Raw genomic sequence first — 18370 nt, 5'->3', positions numbered from 1 at the left:
TAACTATGGGCTGCTAACTGCAAGGTCAGAGATTCAAACTCACCAACAGTTCTGTGGAAGAAAGATGAGGCTTTCTGCTCTCATAAGGATTTATGGTCTCAGAAATCCTAAGTAAGGTTACTATGAGTTGAAATCAACTGTATGAAAGTGGATAACTTATAGCCCAATATTAAAAGTATGACATTGACACTGGAAAAATCACAGTGTTTATTCAGATTTGACTGTTTTATATGCCCTCGATTTGTGAATTCCCGTGCAAATTCAACACATGTAGATGCATGTAATCACCACAGTCAAGACACAGAAGTCACCAGGAAGCTCTCTGTGCTGCCTTCAATATAGCCAAGCCCGCTCCCTTGGCCCTAACTCTTGGCCACCACTAGGCTGTTCGTAGGTGTATAGCAGTTTCCAAGAATATGCTCTAAATAGAATTCTACAGTACGAGATCATTTTCTTAGCATAGCACTCCTTTTCCCCCAAACACCATTTTATTAGAAGCTAATCCAGTCATCATACCGTTCCATAGTTCAAGCATATCAAGTAGTATTGTATAATCACGACCACAGTCAGTGTCAAAACATCGTCTTCCTTCTTGACCTCCTTGATACCAGGCCCCCCTTCCCCCCCCAGGAACCATTCTAGTTATTGTATCTATAGATCCACCTAATATGGGTTTCATAGACAGAAAAATACACAACAGAGTCAAGAACGCTTCCAACAATAACAAAATAGAGATAAACTCCCATTTGGAAAAATAAATAAATAGAAACTATTAAGATGAAACTCAAAGTGTGTCAAAGGGAGACCAAATAACACAGTTTTAAACTTTCAAGTCAGATTGATCATTTTAAGCTACTATAATTGTCTCTCCAATACCCTCTGTCTGATAACCAGGTTTTTCCCACTGTCAAACATGGTTAGAGGGAATCACCAAAGGTTCATTCCCTGTTCAGATCCTGCAAATGTGTCTGGGGCTTCCACTGTCACCCACAGCCTTCTGCACACCAGAACCTCACAATGAAACTATTCTCATTTTCAGATTTGGATGATATCATTTATAATCCTTGGATCTTAGATGTTGGTATACTTCTTCCATGTGGGTTTAGTTGATGTCTCATTTATATGGCTGCTTGTTTGAAAATAAGCCTTTCAGGCCCCCGATGCTATTCTTTTTTTAAAAATCATTTTATTGGGGCTCATACAACCCTTATCACAATCCATACATACATCAATTGAGTAAAGCACACTTATACATTCATTGCCCTTGTCATTCTCAAAATTCGCCTTCCACTTGGTTTCCTGGAATCAGCTCATTTTCCTTTTTTCTCTCCCCCTCCCTCCCTGCTCCCCCTTCCCTCATGAACCCTTAATATATTTACAAATTATTATTTTATCTTATCTTACACTGCCCGGAGTCTCCCTTCACCCACTTTCGTGTTGCCCATCTCCCAGAGAGGAGGTTGTATGTAGATCCCCGAGATCGGTTCCCCCTTTTTACCCCCTTCCCTCTCAGTGTTGCCATTGGTCCTGAGGGGTTCATCTGTCCTAGATTCCCTGTGTTTCCAGATCCCAACTGTACCGCTGTGCATCCTCGGTCTAACCAGGTTTGCAAGGTAGAATTGGGATCATGATAGTTGATGGGGGGGGGGACCTCCAATGCTACTCTTTCTGATAGCTGGGCACCATCAAATTTCTTCACCACAATTTGCTATAGCACCCATATCTTCCATGTTTCTTTCACAAGGGCAAGTATCAAAGAAGAACTAATTGTCTTAAGAACTAATTGTTTTAGATTGGAAGTAAGATTAAATGCAAGTCCAAAACTCATTCCTGAATCTGTTTTTATCTACCTCTGGTTCACCTTAGAGACAGCCTTTTTATTTTGTGGTAGAGCATCTTATCAATCATCTCCTTGAAGCATAAGGACCTTCTGTTTATAGTGTCATGGTACTAATTTTAAAACACTATTAAGAAAGGGAGCTAGTCACCTTCCTGAAATGATCACTGAAGACAAAGCAGTGCAAAAGCAAATGTGGTGAAGAAAGCTGATGGTGCCCGGCGATCAAAAGATATAGCATCTGGGTTATTAAAGGTTTGATGGTAAACAAGTGGCCATCTAGCTCAGAAGCAACAAAGCCCACATGGAAGAAGCACACCAGCCTGTGTGATCATGAGGTGTCAATAGGATCAGGTATCAGGCATCAAAGAGGAAAAAAATCAAATCATTGTGAATGAAGGGGAGTGTGGAGTGGGGACCCAAAGTCCATCTGTAGACAACTGGACATCCTCTTACAGAAGGGTCGAGGGGATGTTAGGTAGCTTAGCCTAGGGAATTGGGAAGTCCATCCATTTACGCATGCCCAGGAGAGCCAGCAAAAGACAAAAGCTGGATTTTCCCGCCGGTGGGCCCAGATGGGCGTTACACCTGGAGCAGCCCACCTGGGCCGGGTGATTGCAATTCAGCCAATGGGATAGACCTGGGGTCGTTCACCACGCCTCCCCCAGGAACCCTTAAGAAGGCAGGAACCGAGAGGGAGAGGGTCTTGCTTGGGTGGTCTGGTCATCTTCATGGGAGGGGAGAGATGCTTGCGTGTCCCGGAGCAGTCTCTGCCAGGCCGCAAGGTCAAAGGAATCCTATGGGTGCCGCATAAAACCTGATGCTTCTTTGAACTTTCATTAAATTCACTTGGATCACGAGCCCGGCTTCGGCGTGAAATCTTTCTCGCGTGGAGCTAAGGACCGAGGCTGAGATTTAGGCCGGAGAGAGAAACCTAACAGGGAGGAGACAAGCCAGTCACGGTGCGATGTAGCAATGATAAAACATACAACTTTCCTCTAGTTCCTAAATGCTTCCTCCCACCCCCCGCCCCACTATCATGATCCCAATTCTACCTTACAAGTCTGGCTAGACCAGAGGGTATAAGCTGATACAGATAGGAACAACTGGAAACAGGGAATCCAGAACAGATGAAACCTGCAGAACCAGTGGTGAGAGTGGTGATACCAGGAGGGTGGAGGGAGGGTAGGGTAGAGAAGGGGAACTGATTACAGGGATCTACATATAACCTCCTCCCTGGGGGACAAACAGAATAATGGGTGAAGGAAGACGTCGGACAGTCTAAGACTTGACAAAATAATAGTAATTAAAAAATTATCAAGGGTTCATGAGGGAGGGGGTTGGGGGAGGGGGTTGGGGGAGGGGGGAAATGAGGAGCCGATACCAAGAGCTCGAGTAGAAAGCAAATATTTTGAGAATGATGACAAAAAATGTACAAATGTGCTTGACACAATGGATACATGTATGGATTGTGATGAGTTGTACGAGCCCCCAATAAAATGATTCTAAAATAAAAGAAAGGAGCTAGAACAAGTGTAGGCTAACTTCAGTCACCATATAAGAATTGTTGACTTGTACTGAATAAATTGTGTTTATACAAACAATGGGAGTTGGTGGTCAAGCAAAACTTACAATAATTAAAAAAGTGGGAGTGGCAGGCCTGGTGGGAAATGATCAAGGGTAAGGTTGCTTAGAGAAGAGGTATACTCTAGCCCAGGTGGCGATGAAGCATGGTAGTAGGGCAGGAGGAAAGTCAAGGGAGCTGGAGGAAAGAGCTAGGAGTCAAAGGGCATTCATGGAGGTCTAGACAAAGACATGTACATGCAAATATATATAGGAGGATGAGGAAATAGATCTATGTGTCTATATTTATAGGTCAAGTATTAAGGTGGCGGAAGGACCTTGGGCCTCTACTCAAACACTCCCTCAATGCATGAATACCTTCTTTTATTAAATTGGAACTCTATGATGCTCACTCTCCCGACACAACGGCTGGAGCCAAAGTGTGTGAACAAGTAAATGTGGTGAAGAAAGCTGATGGTGCCCGGCTATCAAAAGAGATAGTGACTGGGGTCTTAAAGGCTTGAAGATAAACAAGCGGCCATCTAGCTCAGAAGCAACAAAGTCCACATGGAAGAACACACCAGCCTGAGTGAGCGAGTGGTCCCAAAGGGATCAGTTACCAGGCATCAAAGAACAAAAAATCATATCATTGACTGCACACCTCCATAATAGGATCGCTGAAGACAAATGGGTGCATAAGCAAATGTGGTGAAGAAAGCTGATGGTGCCCGGCTATCAAAAGAGATAGTGTCTGGGGTCTTAAAGGCTTGAAGGTGAACAAGCGGCCATCTAGCTCAGAAGCAAATAAGCCCACATGGAAGAAGCACACCGGCCAGTGCGATCACGAGGTGCCCAAGGGACCAGGTATAAGGCATCATGCAAAAAAAAAAAAAAAGATATAAGTGTGTGTATGTATGTGTATATGTGTGTATATGTATATATGTATGTATATATATGTATATATATATCATATTAAATGAAGGGGGAAGTGCAGAGTGGAGACCCAAGGCCCAAGTGTCGACCAATGGAGATCCCCTCATAGAGGGGTTTAGGAGAGGAGATGGGTTAATTAGGGTGTGAGGTAGTATCAATGAAGAACACAGCTTTCCCCCGGATCCTGGATGCTTCCTCCCCCCAACTACCATGATCCGAATTCTACCTTGCAGGGCTGGATAGGACAGAGGCTGTACACTGGTGCATATGAGGGTTGGAGGTACAGGGAATCCAGGGTGGATGATACCGTCAGGACCAAGGGTGTGAGGGACGATGCTGGGAGAGTGGAGGGTGAGTGGGTTGGAAAGGGGGAACTGATTACAAGGATCCACATGTGACCTCTTCCCTGGGAGAGGGACAGCAGAGAAGGGGGGAAGGGAGACTCCGGATAGGGCAAGATATGACAAAACAACGATGTATAAATTACCAAGGGCAATATGAGGGAGGGGGGAATGGGGAGGGAGGAGGGGAAAAAAAAAGAGGACCTGATGCAAGGGGCTTAAGTGGAGAGCAAATGCCTTGAGAATGATTGGGGCAGGGAATGTATGGATGTGCTTTATACAATTGATGTATGTATATGTATGGATTGTGGTAAGAGTTGTATGAGTTCCTAATAAAATGTAAAAGAAGAAAAGAGAAAAAAATGATTAGGGCAAAGACTGTACAGATATGCTTTATACAATTGATGTATGTATATATATGAACTGTGAAAAGAATTGTTTGAGCCCCAATAAATTGTTAAAATTTAAAAAAAAAAAAAAAGACTTACAATAATATTCACTGACTGTCAGGGGAAGCCAGCCCCTAGCACATCATTACGGGGTCCGGTAGGCGCAATTGTACAGCGATAATAAGTAAAGATCATAGTAAAGTTATAGAGAGCATGAGAGATAGAAGAGAGATTGAAATAATGGAGTCAAACACATTTCATAGTAGCATGCTCACCTCAGCCTCACTTGGTGGTCCACGTGGAGGGAGAGAGATCTTTAATGCTAGCCCAGGCTTTTATCTTCTCTGGGGACATGCAAACCCCTAATTACAGATGAGGACATACGTCACAGGAAGGGGCTGTCCTATAGGTAATACAGTAATGAGAGGGGGTGGTCTAGGGAAATACATGCAATAGGAAGAAGAGGGATTGGGGGTATACATGTGACAAGATGGGCGGATCCTAGAGTCAGGATGGCAGCCTAACCTTGGTCATCCTTGGATGAGTTTGACCTCTCTGGGGTCTCCTACAAGGACACAGACAACTATTATCCTTATCAGAAGGGAGTGGGCCCTACTTGTTGTGGGATAAACAGTGGTGACTGCTTGCTCTAGATGGCTGATAGCTCTTAGGGAGAATGACCCCTGATCTACTTCTGATGACCTCCAAGTGTATAGTCATTCGCAAGCAGCTGTCTGGCATATATTTAGGGGAGACGGCTTGGGAGAAATCCTTCTGTATCTCACAACTGACAATGTCAGACACAGGTCTACGAAAATAAGACATTTCTTCACAGAGCAAGTAGGGCAGTGAATGTTAGTCTGCCTACCGACAACTCCATACTCTTGGCGTAAGTGTCTCTGCTTCTTCATGCATCGTGTCGTTTCAGTCTTAAGCCCTCGGGTTACAGGTATGTTTGATGTAGAGCCTAATTCACCTAGTGGGGTTTCCACATTGTATCTCTCTTGTATGGCCTTTGGAGCGTGTTGTATGCCTTGGCGATCCAGGGTTTAATGTCCTAGTGCTCTATAGCACATGGCAGGGGTCCCCAGGGGTGCACAGAGACTCGGACCAAGGTGCCTTATTAGGAGCATAGAGCCAGACATACTCTCACGTGGGAGTCCGTAAAAGTATTGTTAGTCTTTTGAGAATGATGGGGGTTGGGGCAGTGATCCAAAGTCCATCTAGTAGACAGTGGAACAATCTCCCCACAGAGGGGCCACAGGGAAGGGATGAGTCACCAGGGTGCAATAAAACATTGATAAAATACTATATTCCTCTGGTTCCTTGAGACTTCCTCACACCCCACTACCATGACCCCAGTGCTGCTTCTCAGTACAGACTAGACCGGAACATGTACACAGGTACAGATAAGAGATGGGAGCTCACGACACACAGATTCCAGGAACAGGAGTGGGAATAGTGATACCAGAAGGGTAGGGGGGAAAGGGGAAGAGGGAGGGAGAAGGGGGAAGCGATCTCAATGATCAACACATAACCATCCACCCCTCTCCAGGGGGAAGAACTACAGAAACCATGGGGGAAGGGAGACAGCGGTCGGTGTGATATGAAAACAATAACATTGTACAGTCTATCAAGGGAGGGGCTCTGGGGGTGAGGGGCATAAAAGAGCTGATCCCAAGGGCTCGATAGAAAGTAAAGGTCTAGAAAAGAAGGAAGGCAACATGTGTACATGTGTGGGTTGTGACAAGAGTAGCATGAGGCCCCAATAAAATGAAAACAAACAAGTCTCCTCGGTCATTTTCCCCACTAGGAAGTTGGTCCTCCCCTTGTTTCTATTAACAAGCGTGCATTTGTCTTCTCAAGACAAGCATGCTCCCGATCCCCGCTCCTAACTTGATTTTCCCAAGCATAGTACTCTTGAGATCTACAGACGTGTGGACATATAAATCCAAAAGAACCAAACCACTGCCGTGGGGCCATTCCAACCCCTAGTGACCGCTAGGGCAGAGTAAGCAGCCCCAGCCTTTACAGAAGTGGACTCAAGCCACCGAGAGCTTAGTCCACAGCCAAGAGCTTAACTGCTGAGCCACTACAGCTTCTTCTAGAGCAGTGGTTCTCAACCTTCCTCATGCCGTGACCCTTTAATAGAGTTCCTCATATGGCGGTGACCCCCAATCATCAAATGAGTTTCGTTGCTACTTCATCACTGTCGTTTTACTACTGTTATGAGTCAGGCGACCCCTGTGAAAAGGTCGCTGGAGCCCCAAAGGAGTAGCGACCCAGGGGTTGAGAACTGCTGTTCTAGATAGACAGATAAACAAACAAACAAATAGCTATGGAGTCAATTCCTACTCATAGCAACCTTGTAGGACAGCATGGATGGAACTGCATGGAGTTTCCAAGGGGAACCTTTTGGGGAGCAGACTGGCACATCTTTCCCCTGAAGAGTAACGTGGTGAGCTTCAAACTACCCACTGCAATTAGCTACTGAGAGCTGAGATAGAAAGGTAGACAGCTGTTGTCTGGTTGACCCTAATTCCTGCCAACTTAAAGACCAAAATGTCACCCAGTCCTATCATCCTCACAATCACTAACACGGTTCAGTCTATTGTTGCTACTAGTGGGCCAATCCATATCACCAAGGGTGCCCCTTGTGTTAGGCAGGGTTCTCTAGAGAAAGGAAACCAGGACACTTATGATTATATGTATAAACCTATCCACACATGTATATGGATATAAATACCAACCTATAAATATGTATAGGTTTATATGTGTGTATATAACCTATAGTTTATAAACCTATATAAGAATATAATAATGAGAGGGGAGCGGGGAGGGAGGGAAAAAAAAAAGAGGACCTGATGCAAAGGGCTTAAGTGGAGAGCAAATGCTTTGAGAATGATTGGGGCAGGGAATGTATGGATGTGCTTTATACAATTGATGTATGTATATGTATGGACTATGATAAGAGTTGTATGAGCCCCTAGGACAGACGAACCCCTCAACACCAGCGGAAGGAGTGGCGACACCAGGAGGGAAGGGGGTGTAGAAAGGGAGAACCGATCTCGGAGATCTATGTGTAACCTCCTCTCTGGGAGATGGGCAATGGGGAGGCGAGTGAGGGGAGACGCCGGGGAGTGTAAGATAAGATATAATAATTATTTATAAACTATCAAGGGACCAGGGGTGGTATCGGGGAGGGAGGGGGATGGGGGAAAAAGGGAAACCGAGCTGATTCCAGGAACCCAAGTGGAAGGTGAATTATGAGAATGACGAGTGCAACGAATGTATAAGGGTGCTTTGCTCAATTGATGTATAAGAGCCTTATGAGCCCCAATAAAAAGATTTTTTTAAGAATATAATAATGAGAAGTAATATAACAGCTAATTAGTCTACACAGCAGTACAGAGGGTTCAGTTCAACTCACTTTCATGGAATAGTTAATATATTGGAAGTCCTTCAACTCCTGGAATCCTGGGTCCAAGGTCAAAGAAGCAGACAGCAGAGTCTGTCCACAGGCGGCAAGCAGCAGGGTGGGTCAGCAACAGCCAGTAGCTCCAGAGCTTATTGAAGCAGGCCCAGATGGGATCTCAAACTCAAGCAGTGCACGGCAACAGGATCACCAGCCTCAAGCTCAAGAGATGTGTGGATGAGCAGCATGGGAAGCAGGTTTTGAAGGAGCTTCAAGCTCTAGCAACATAAGCCATGGGTTGGCTTGCCTCACAGGTAGTGTGGTACACAGGTTGAAGCAGAGAACTAGCTAAAGCAGCAGCACAATGGTCCAATATATGCAGGACCCAGTACAAATGGTTCCCAGTTATTTAACAAAGCTCTCCATTTAGACGGTAAATGTGTGGTATTTGGCCGAGTTATTAAAGGATTGGGTGTGACAAGGCTACTGGAAAATAAAAATATAGAAGTGGAAGGGGAAACACATGCTGCGTTGTTGCAGAATGCGGAGAATTGAAAGAAGAGGAAGATTGGGGAATAGTCTCCAAAATGGCTCTGGTGACAGTCATCTGGATTTTCCTGAGGATGCTGAGATAGATTCAAAGGATATAGATAAATTTTATTGGTAACAGGCTTAAAAAAAACCAAACCACTGGAAATGTTTTTTTAAAACCCCCAGAACTGGGAGATGGCCCTAAAGAAGTATGCAAACGTTTTAAGGTAGAAGGTTCAGGTTTTGTTATTGAGAAAGATGATGGAGCCAAGCTATAGGCTACAGCTTTAAGCTGTGTGCTAAATATTGGAGCTTGTAAACTAAAGATGCCCGATTTGCAGGGAGCACTTGACAGCTGTTTGGAGGCTCTTAAACTAGATCCAGCAAATACCAAAGGACTGTATCTCAGAGCTCAAGGGTGGCAATGCTTAAAAGACTATGATCCAGCACTAACTGATCCCAAGAAAGCTCAGGAGATACCCCCCGAAGATGAAGCTCTCCAGGCAGAATCACTGAAAGTCAAGCAAAAGATAAAGGCCCAGAAAGATAAGGAGAATGCAGCTTATGCAAAAATGTTTGTTTAATAAGAAATTGAATTGAACGTAAGTATTATGCATTGGCTTTATAAAACCAATAAGCAGAATGAAGGGTGTCTTTGTCTGACTATCCATAATGTGTTTCTTTGTACCCTCTGGTTTCCCATTGTTTATTGTTTAGGAATACTGGTAAGGCCCCTTAATAAACCAATGTCACAAAAGAAGAGAAAGAAAGAGAGTTACATTCTCGGAGACTCTCTGGGGGCAGTGCTACTCTGTTCCATAGGGTTGCTGTGCTCGGGGTCAACTTGCTGGCAGGGAGTTTGGAGTTTCTGGATCAACACTGGATGAGGATTCCAATCCCTGAGCACCCTCTCCACCATTTGGTGTTTGCTGTCTTTTGAAACTGTGGCCTCACTGTGGTTTTGATTTGCATCTCCAGGTGGCTCCAGATCTCCGAGCATTTTCTTCTTTTGTTTGTTAGCCATTTGGAGGTCATTTTTGTTGAACTGTTTGTGTATGTCCTCTACTGAGATATTGCAGTTTCCTAGAGATTTTAGAGATTAATCCTTTGTCTGTTGGATTGTTGCCAAAGATTTCCTCCCACCATCCCCCGTCTGTGGGTTCTTTTATTTACTCTTTTCTTAACTCTTTTTTGAGTAGTTTATAAACATCTTAAAAGCAGTTGTACAGTCATCACTGCAATCAATTTTAGAACATCCCCTTCTTTCTTGTATTTGTTACATGACCTCCCCGTCCCATGAGCCTCTCCCTCCCTGGCCATAACGCCAAGAAACTATTCATCCAGTTACTGTCTCTCTAGATTTACCTATCCTGGATTTAATATAGAGAAAAAAACACAAAAAGAAAAAAATATATAACAAAATAAAATATAGAAAAACCTCAGTTGAAAGGATAATACAAACTAGACCAGATTTAAGATTGGTCAAAAGGGAGAATAAGTGATAAGGTGTTAAATTTTAGCCTGCCTGCATCTGCCGAGTACAGTTTCCACCGCCCTCTGTTGGACAACAAGGCTCTTCACATTCCTGCTCAATGGTCAGAGGGGTTCACCAGAGGCTTCATCCAAGTGGGGACCCTGGGTTTGGGCTTTCTTATAAACTCTTTTGATGAAAGTTTCTGGTGCACACAGGTGTCTCATTTTTTGTAGGTCCCAGGCATCTATTTTGTCTTTGACTGTGCATGCTTTCCTTTGTGATGCTTAACAGTATGCCTCTGCCCTATAATAGGGCCCTGAAGTTGGTCCCTGTTTTTTCATAGGTCCTGTTTCATTCTTCTGCAGATGAAAATCCAATATTGCAAGTGCCTAACTCTGTTACCTTAATCGTTGTGATGGAGATTGTGCATTTAAATTTCATTTCTCCAATGGCTAGTGAGGTTGACATATTTTTGTGTATTTGTTTTTAATTTGTGCATCCTCTTTGGTGAAATGCCTGTTCACGGCTTTTGCCCATTTTCTAGATGAATTTTATTTTTTAAACTTTGGAGTCTAGAGAGTTCCTTGACTAGTCTAAATAGAAGTTCTTGGTCAATTACATGGTTTGTGGTTTTAGTCCTTCTCTTTTTGACCCTCTTCACGGGTCTTTCATGGTCGTTACACGATTTCACGTCAACTTGATAAGAATGAAGGGGTTGTCTAGCCGGTCAACCAGGTCACAGCCTGGTGATCCTTCCTTGCGGGTGTGGCCTTCTCAAGAGGATTCTGGGACTTCTCTTCCTCCCTGGAGGTGGGGCACACACTCTCTCTGCTTCACTTTCCTGTTGACAAGCCACATGGAGCCACGCTGATGGCAACCAAAGCCCTGGAGATGCTTCCACTGCCACTGGACCCACAGGATTTCCACCCACCAGCCTGTGATCTTCCTGCATTCGGCATCATTGCATGTGCTGCTTGAGTCTGAAGAGGCATTTACAGACTGGTATCAGACATATGGGCTAATATCGGACTTATGGACTTGATCTGGATTGGGCTGGGATGTTTTCTTTCTTTTTATTTATTTACTTTTTGCTGGGATGTTTCCTTAATATATACTCTTTCCTAAATAAAGCTCTTTCCTATACATATATGAGTCTCCCTGGATTTGTTTCTCTAGTCTACCCAGACTAACACAAGAAGTTATAAATTTTGATAAGGTCTAATTTATCAATTGTCCTTTTACGGGCTGTACTTTGGGTGTCCAGTCTAAGAACTCTGGATGTTTTTCTGCTATTTTCTAAAAGTTTTATGTTTTTCATATATGTCAGAGGAAGCCAGCCTCCAACAACCAAAGGGCCAGATGGTGCAATTGTATGGTGATAACATATAAAGATTATTGTAAAGTCAAAGAGTATAGGAAAGATAGGCGAGTACAGTAAAGGAGACAGACACATGTATGGTCGCATGCTCACCTCAGCCCCTCTTGATGGTCCACATGGAACTGGGAGAAGAGAGAGAGAAACTTTACTATCTTGGGACATTTATAGGTAGCATGAGACATGCATATTCAGTAGTTACATGCATCACAAGGTGGGTAGTATCTACATTAATGTCTAATTGCACCAGTGCTGTTTGTTAAAAGACTCCTTCTCTGTTGCTTTTGAACCTTTATTCAGGCTTCTATTTCGTCCTATTTCCCTACATTCATCCTTCTGCCAGTGCTAGATTGTCTGGATTACTGTAGCAATATAGAGTAAGTGGTAACATGGGGAAGGGAGTCCTACCCCTCTGTTCTTCTTGAAATTGTCTTAGCTATTCTGGGTTGTTTCAAAGCATTTTTAAATGTATTCATAAGTTGCCAAGAAAGTAAAGACTATATAATGATACAACTGAAGTGAGAGCTGGTGTCTAAGCTGAGCACGAAAGCCCCTTTTGCCTGTGGCAGAAACACCCCCTGCTAACACATTGAATTTGCTGACTCTTTGGATTTGAGCTGAGCGCCTCTGTGGCACAGAGGAGAAAGTCCAGGGCCTGTCCTAAGTTGGAAATCTGATGAAAGGCTCACACTATGCAGCTGAGACTCCAAAGGGCTACATTCTCAAATAAGAGTAGATTAAAAGCATGCTAGCATCATAAATAAATAAATGGATTAATAACAACAACCAACAAAAGTGCTAGCATCTACATCACCCCCACAGGCCTGCAGAGAAAAGAACTCATCTGAAGCCTAAATGCCTACAAGAGAATTTTGTTTTTTTAATTCTTGCAAAGAATGTATAACCATAAGCTAATCCTGTGGTTTTTCTGCCTGAATTCCTTGTTGATCCTAAAAAGGAAACGACAAGAATTGAATGTGGCTCGGGGTCAACACTGCCACCAGCATAGGACACAAGCAAAGAAAATCGTTCTGGGTGAACTCATCCTCAGTCTGGACCTTAGGAAATTTCCACAGATGCAGTGCCAAGACACATGAATTTGTGGTCAAGAAATGAAAACAATAAGCGATAAGGTGCCAGAAGCAAGAGCCAACAGAAATATCCAAATGCTCAAACTCACTGCAAGTTCGTTGGCGCTCACAGCGACCCTCTAGGCTGGGGCAGAACTGCTCCTGTGGGTTTCCGACACGATCACTCTCTAAGTGAGTAGAAAGCCTCAACTCTCTCTGGAGGAGCAGTTGGTGGTTTCAAACCTCTGACCTTGTGGCTAGCAGCCCAATGAGCCAGCAGGACTACTTAATAGAAATACAGATAAGAGGAAATAAGAAAGAAAATTAGATCCTCACACTATATAGTCCCATGTGTGACTAAAGGAGTTCTAATTAGAGAAAATGATGGTGAGAGAGGAAGAGGAAGTGTGTGTACATCAGACTGGTTTTCAAATAAATAAAAGAATTTTCCTCTGGAGTGAATCACTCCTTTTTTAAAAGTACACTAGGTTCCCTGCACAGTGAGAGAAAATGAATCACATCAAGACACATCTTTGTAATGGCTCAGTCTATTGATGAGAAAGAGAAGATCCTAAAAGCTTTCAGAAAGAGAGAATTAAAAGAGAGAATGAGAATCTGAATGGCATCTGACTTTTCAGCATAATATCAGAAGAGAGAAGGCAATAAGGCAAGAAGAAAAGTTATTAACCTGGAATTCTATACGGGACACATTATCAGTAAAGGATAAGGGCAGAAGACATTTCTCAGATATGTAAGGTGTCAAGAATCTTAACTTTCTTTCTAAGTAGACTACTTAAAGATGTGCTTTGGCAAACATAGGAACCAGGAAGACAATTTAGAATAACCCTTAGCTGATTCTGACTCAATGCAGCCCCATGTGACGGAACAGAACGACCGCGCAGGTTTTTCTTGGCCATCTTTTCCTTTTCCGTTTTTTAGATTTTATTGTGCTTTAAGTAAAAGTTGACATAGCAAATTCATTTTCTAACCAATAATTAACACATAAATCGCCCCCTGACGTTGGTTATAATCCCCACATTTGTGTCAACATTCTTCCATTTCCTCCCAGAGTTCCTCATCCCCCTTCATTTGATCTCCCATTCATTCAGTTCCCCTCTGCCTTCTCATCTGTGGTTTTGGCAAACGTTGCCTGTGTTAGTCCGGGTTGACTAGAGAAACAAATGTGCAGACACTGGTATGTGTATAAGGAAGAGCTTCATCTAAAGAGTAATTGTAAATTAAGAAAACATCTCAGCCCAGTCCAGATCAAGTCCATAAGTCTGATATTAGTCCATATGTCTGATACCAGTCTGTAAATTCCTCTTCAGACTCAGGCAGCACATGCAATGACGCCAAATGCAGGGAGATCACAGGCCAGTGGGTGGAAAGTCTTGTGGAGCCAGTGGTGGTGGAAGCATCTCAGCGCTGGCAGGGGTCTCCACATGGCTTCTCCAGCTCGAGGGCTCTGGCTCCAGGGTATCTTTATGTGGCTTGTCAACAGGAATGTCTGGCTGTGGGGGGAGGTCAGATGCTTACAGGCATCCTCCCTGAGGGTGATCAGTTGCCAGACTGCAGTAGCCCCTACTCCCTGTTGTTAAGGACAATGGACAGGCCTGCAGTCATGATTTGGTTCCTGTAGGTGGAGTTCACACCCTACTGATAATGGTCTCTATCAGTTGAGCCAGGGAACAGGTCAAGGCTGCCATCCTGTAGCTAGGATCCGCCCATCTTGCCACATATATACCCAATCCCTCCTCTTCCTATTCCTCTTCCTATCATGTGGATACCCCTAGATCACCCCTTCCCATTACTGCATTACCTATAGCACAACCCCTTCCTGTGACATATGCCTTTACCTGGAATTAGGGGGCTTGCATATTCCCAGAGAATATAAAAGCCTTGGTTAGCAATAAATCTCTCTCTCTCTCCACGTGGACCTCCATGCGGGGCTGAAGTGAACACTGCTACCATGAAATGTGTCTGACCCCATTATTTCTCATTTCTCTCTCTCATGCTTTCTATGACTTTACTATAATCTTATTATTGCTGTACAATTGCACCTACTGGACCCATGATGGTGTGTTAGGGGCTGGCTTCACCTGGCATCTGGCAGGGAGAGTGTGTGTCCCCCCTCCAGGAAGGAAGACAGGAGTTCCAGACTCTTCAAAAGGCCATGCCCAAACCAAGGCCTGATTGGCTATGACCTGATTGACAGGCTAGACTCCACCCCTTCACTCAAGTTGACAGTAGATTATGTAACTGCCACATTGCCCTTTTGGTTTCACATGATTGTTCTAAGAAGCACATTCTTCACGGATGTTATTGCTGATTTTACAGCCCTGTCTACCGCGTGGTCGAGGGGGTGGCCTCTGGGAGTGTCTCCAGCTCCCGGTTAGAAGGTTGTCAGTGGACCAGTCTCGGGCTTCCTCCAGACTCTCCATCTTCATTATGATTTGTTTGAATTTTGGTTTACATTTCCTACCCACCTTAACTGAGACCTTCTATTGGGAACCCAGACATCCTGGGTAGTAGTGGTAACCAGACACCATCTAGTTCTGATCTCAGGTAGAGGAGACTGTAGCTCATAGGGACCATTAGTCCTTTGGATTAATTGCGCCCTTGAGTTTTTTGTTTTATTTACTTGTCAGAAGAGACCAATAGTTGTTTCTTAAATGGCCACTGGCTTTTTGTTGTTGTTGTTGGCAAGCTTTTAAGACCCCCAGATACTACCCCTCAGACCTGATGTCTCCCTCTCTCCCTTTGCTATCAAGTCTGACTCACAGTGACTCTACAACAGAGTACAACTGCCCCTTTTGGTTCCCAAGACTATACATCTTGACCCTAGCAAAAAGCTTTATCGTTCTACTGCAGAACAGCTGGTAGTTTCGAACTGCCAACCTCGCAGGTAGCAGCCCCACATGTAACTCACTTTACCAAGTCATCGCTTTAGACTAGGATGTATAACACTATAGCTATGAGGTTGTAGTCTTCAGGTCCAGTAGTTTAGTCTCAATGTCTAAGTAATTTATTTAACTCTGGCCCCCATGTACACTTTTAAATATCTGAGGGTTGTTGTGTTTTTTTTTATGGAGAAATGGAATTGAATGATAATAAAATTTTCCACAAACTTATTGAAGCTCCTTCATATAAGTATACACTCTGCATTCACAAATATCTATAAATATCTATAACCATACCCACAAAAGTCCAGAGCCCTGGTGGTGTACCAGTTACTTGCTAACTGCAAGGTCAGCAGTTTGAAATCACCAGCAGCTCCTTGGGAGAAAGACAAAGCTTTCTCTTACCATGAAGTTAGTTTCAAAAAAAAATGTTAGTCTCCAAAACTCACAGGGGCAGGTCTACCCTGTCCTATAGGGTTGCTATGAGTTGGCAATGACTCATTGGCAATGAGTTTGATTTTTTAAAAGTTATACCCATATACACAGTAAGTAAAAAAGCATTGCTAAGGCTTCTGTTCATAGATGATCCCAAAATGTTTTTAAACATGTAATTATGATCATGGATGGTTGCAGACAAGTTCTCTCAGGAATGCACTTCTTAGTCTTCTTAGAATATCTCACACACACATAAAAAAGGTCCAGTCAAAACTGCAGCTACTAAGGGGAACCACTGGGCCAGTTCATTCGTGACAGAGAGGTCAGCTAAGAAGGGTATGGCAACAATTTTGAGGGGCTTCCAAAGGGAGAATCTTGACAGATGCTTTTTCAGAGGACCCAGGACAATCACAGGGCTTAGTATGAAGTTTTAAGAAAATTGAAAACTGCACCAGTGAGGAAAAGACCAGAAACATTTCACTGAGTAATTTTTCCCCCTTCACGACAATGCACCTACTCAATCTTCCAGGGTAGCACAGGCTCTTGTATGAGAATTTCACTGGGAAACCTTACTTCATCTACCTTGTAACCCTGATCCTGCCTTTAGAGACGCTTTTGGTTCCCAAACTCAAAGAACACTTAAAAGGAACCTATTTGAGTCCCTCAAGGATGCCCAAACTGTTTTCACCTAGCATAGACTTTAGAGTACAGAATTCTCTGGGACAGATTAGAGATGGAAACACCTTCAGAAGTGGAGAGACCTCTATGGGGACTATGTTGAGAAACAACCATTTCATTTTGATGTTTCTTTACTAAACGTTCCTGATTTTGCAGCGACACATATGTGCGTGGGTGCACTCCCAAATGACCTCCCTCACCGTAACATACAGATGTACCTATCTACTCACAGCCCTGCAGGATTGTGTATGTTAACAGCACTTACTGTGGTTACTTTGTTCTTGCACACCGCCGACCTTCTTGAACCTGGGTAGCATTGTACTAACTTCTCCCATTCGGTGTATTGCCCTCCCCTCCCTATAATGATCAACCTCTGTGTATCAGTTAGTGATTCTCTCTTTCCTTCCCGGGAACCAGACTTGTTTCTTTTTTTTTTAATTTTAACAATTTATTGGGGCTCATACAATTCTTTTCACAGTTCATATATATACATACATCAATTGTATAAAGCACATCTGTACAGTCTTTGCCCTAATCATTTTTTTCTAGACTTGTTTCTTTCTGCATGTTAAGTCTACCCTTGACTTTTTACAGTGGCGGTCTCACATGTTCCTTTGTAATTGACTTATTCCACTCAACAAAATTCCTCCAAATTCAGCCGTGATTTAAGATGTACCATGAACTTATTATTTGTGTAATATCTCATTGAATGTATGCACTACAAACTGTTTATCCATTCAGCCCATATTTAGGTTGCTTTCATCTTTTTTTGCCATTGTGAATGTTGCTGCAATGCACATGGATGTGAATGTGTCTAATCAGCTAATCATGTCACAGTCCTTCCTTTTTTAGGATATACAAGGGAAATCGGCATCTTATTGTTTCCAATAGTGAATGTACTGTTTTGCAGTCCCACCAGCAGTGTATGACTTCCAATTTCCCAAGTCTCACCAGCATTTATTTTTGTTTTTTAATCACTGCCATTATAACCAGAGATATCAAATTGTCATTTTGAGTTGCATCTAATGGTTAATCATCACAATCATCATAGATTTAATAAAGAATTAATTTTTACTAAGGCCTAGCTATGTAGTGCATAGTCTAGATTACCTAGACTGCTCTTTACAAGTCTACATATGTCTACTTTCTCCTATGAACTTTAGTTTTAGATTTGACATTTAGAGCTACATCACATTGAGTTAATTTTTGTATACGGTGTGAGGTATGGACATCCAACTTTGCCAGCATCAGTTATTAAAGAGACTTACTTAATGGACTCTGACCCATTGTGGACAATCAACTGTCCACAGGTGGATGGAATTACTACTGGGTTTATTTGTAATCTTTGTGGAAGCAGATCCCCAGACCGTTCTTTCACGGTGGTGCTGGGTAGATCGCCGCTCTTTCATGGTGATACTGGGTAGATTGG

General features: G+C 43.3%; 1 pseudogene; it reads left to right on the top strand.

The window, feature by feature from the left end:
* The first annotated feature begins 8771 nt into the window (after positions 1-8771).
* On the top strand, positions 8772-9593 carry LOC142451669 (peptidyl-prolyl cis-trans isomerase D pseudogene; annotated as a pseudogene).
* The last annotated feature ends 8777 nt before the right edge of the window (positions 9594-18370 follow it).

The sequence above is a fragment of the Tenrec ecaudatus genome, chromosome 6 (assembly GCF_050624435.1).
Source record: "Tenrec ecaudatus isolate mTenEca1 chromosome 6, mTenEca1.hap1, whole genome shotgun sequence".
Taxonomy (NCBI): domain Eukaryota; kingdom Metazoa; phylum Chordata; class Mammalia; order Afrosoricida; family Tenrecidae; genus Tenrec; species Tenrec ecaudatus.
The sequence above is the reverse complement of the archived record's forward strand: the minus strand, read 5'-3'. Positions and strand labels throughout refer to the sequence as shown.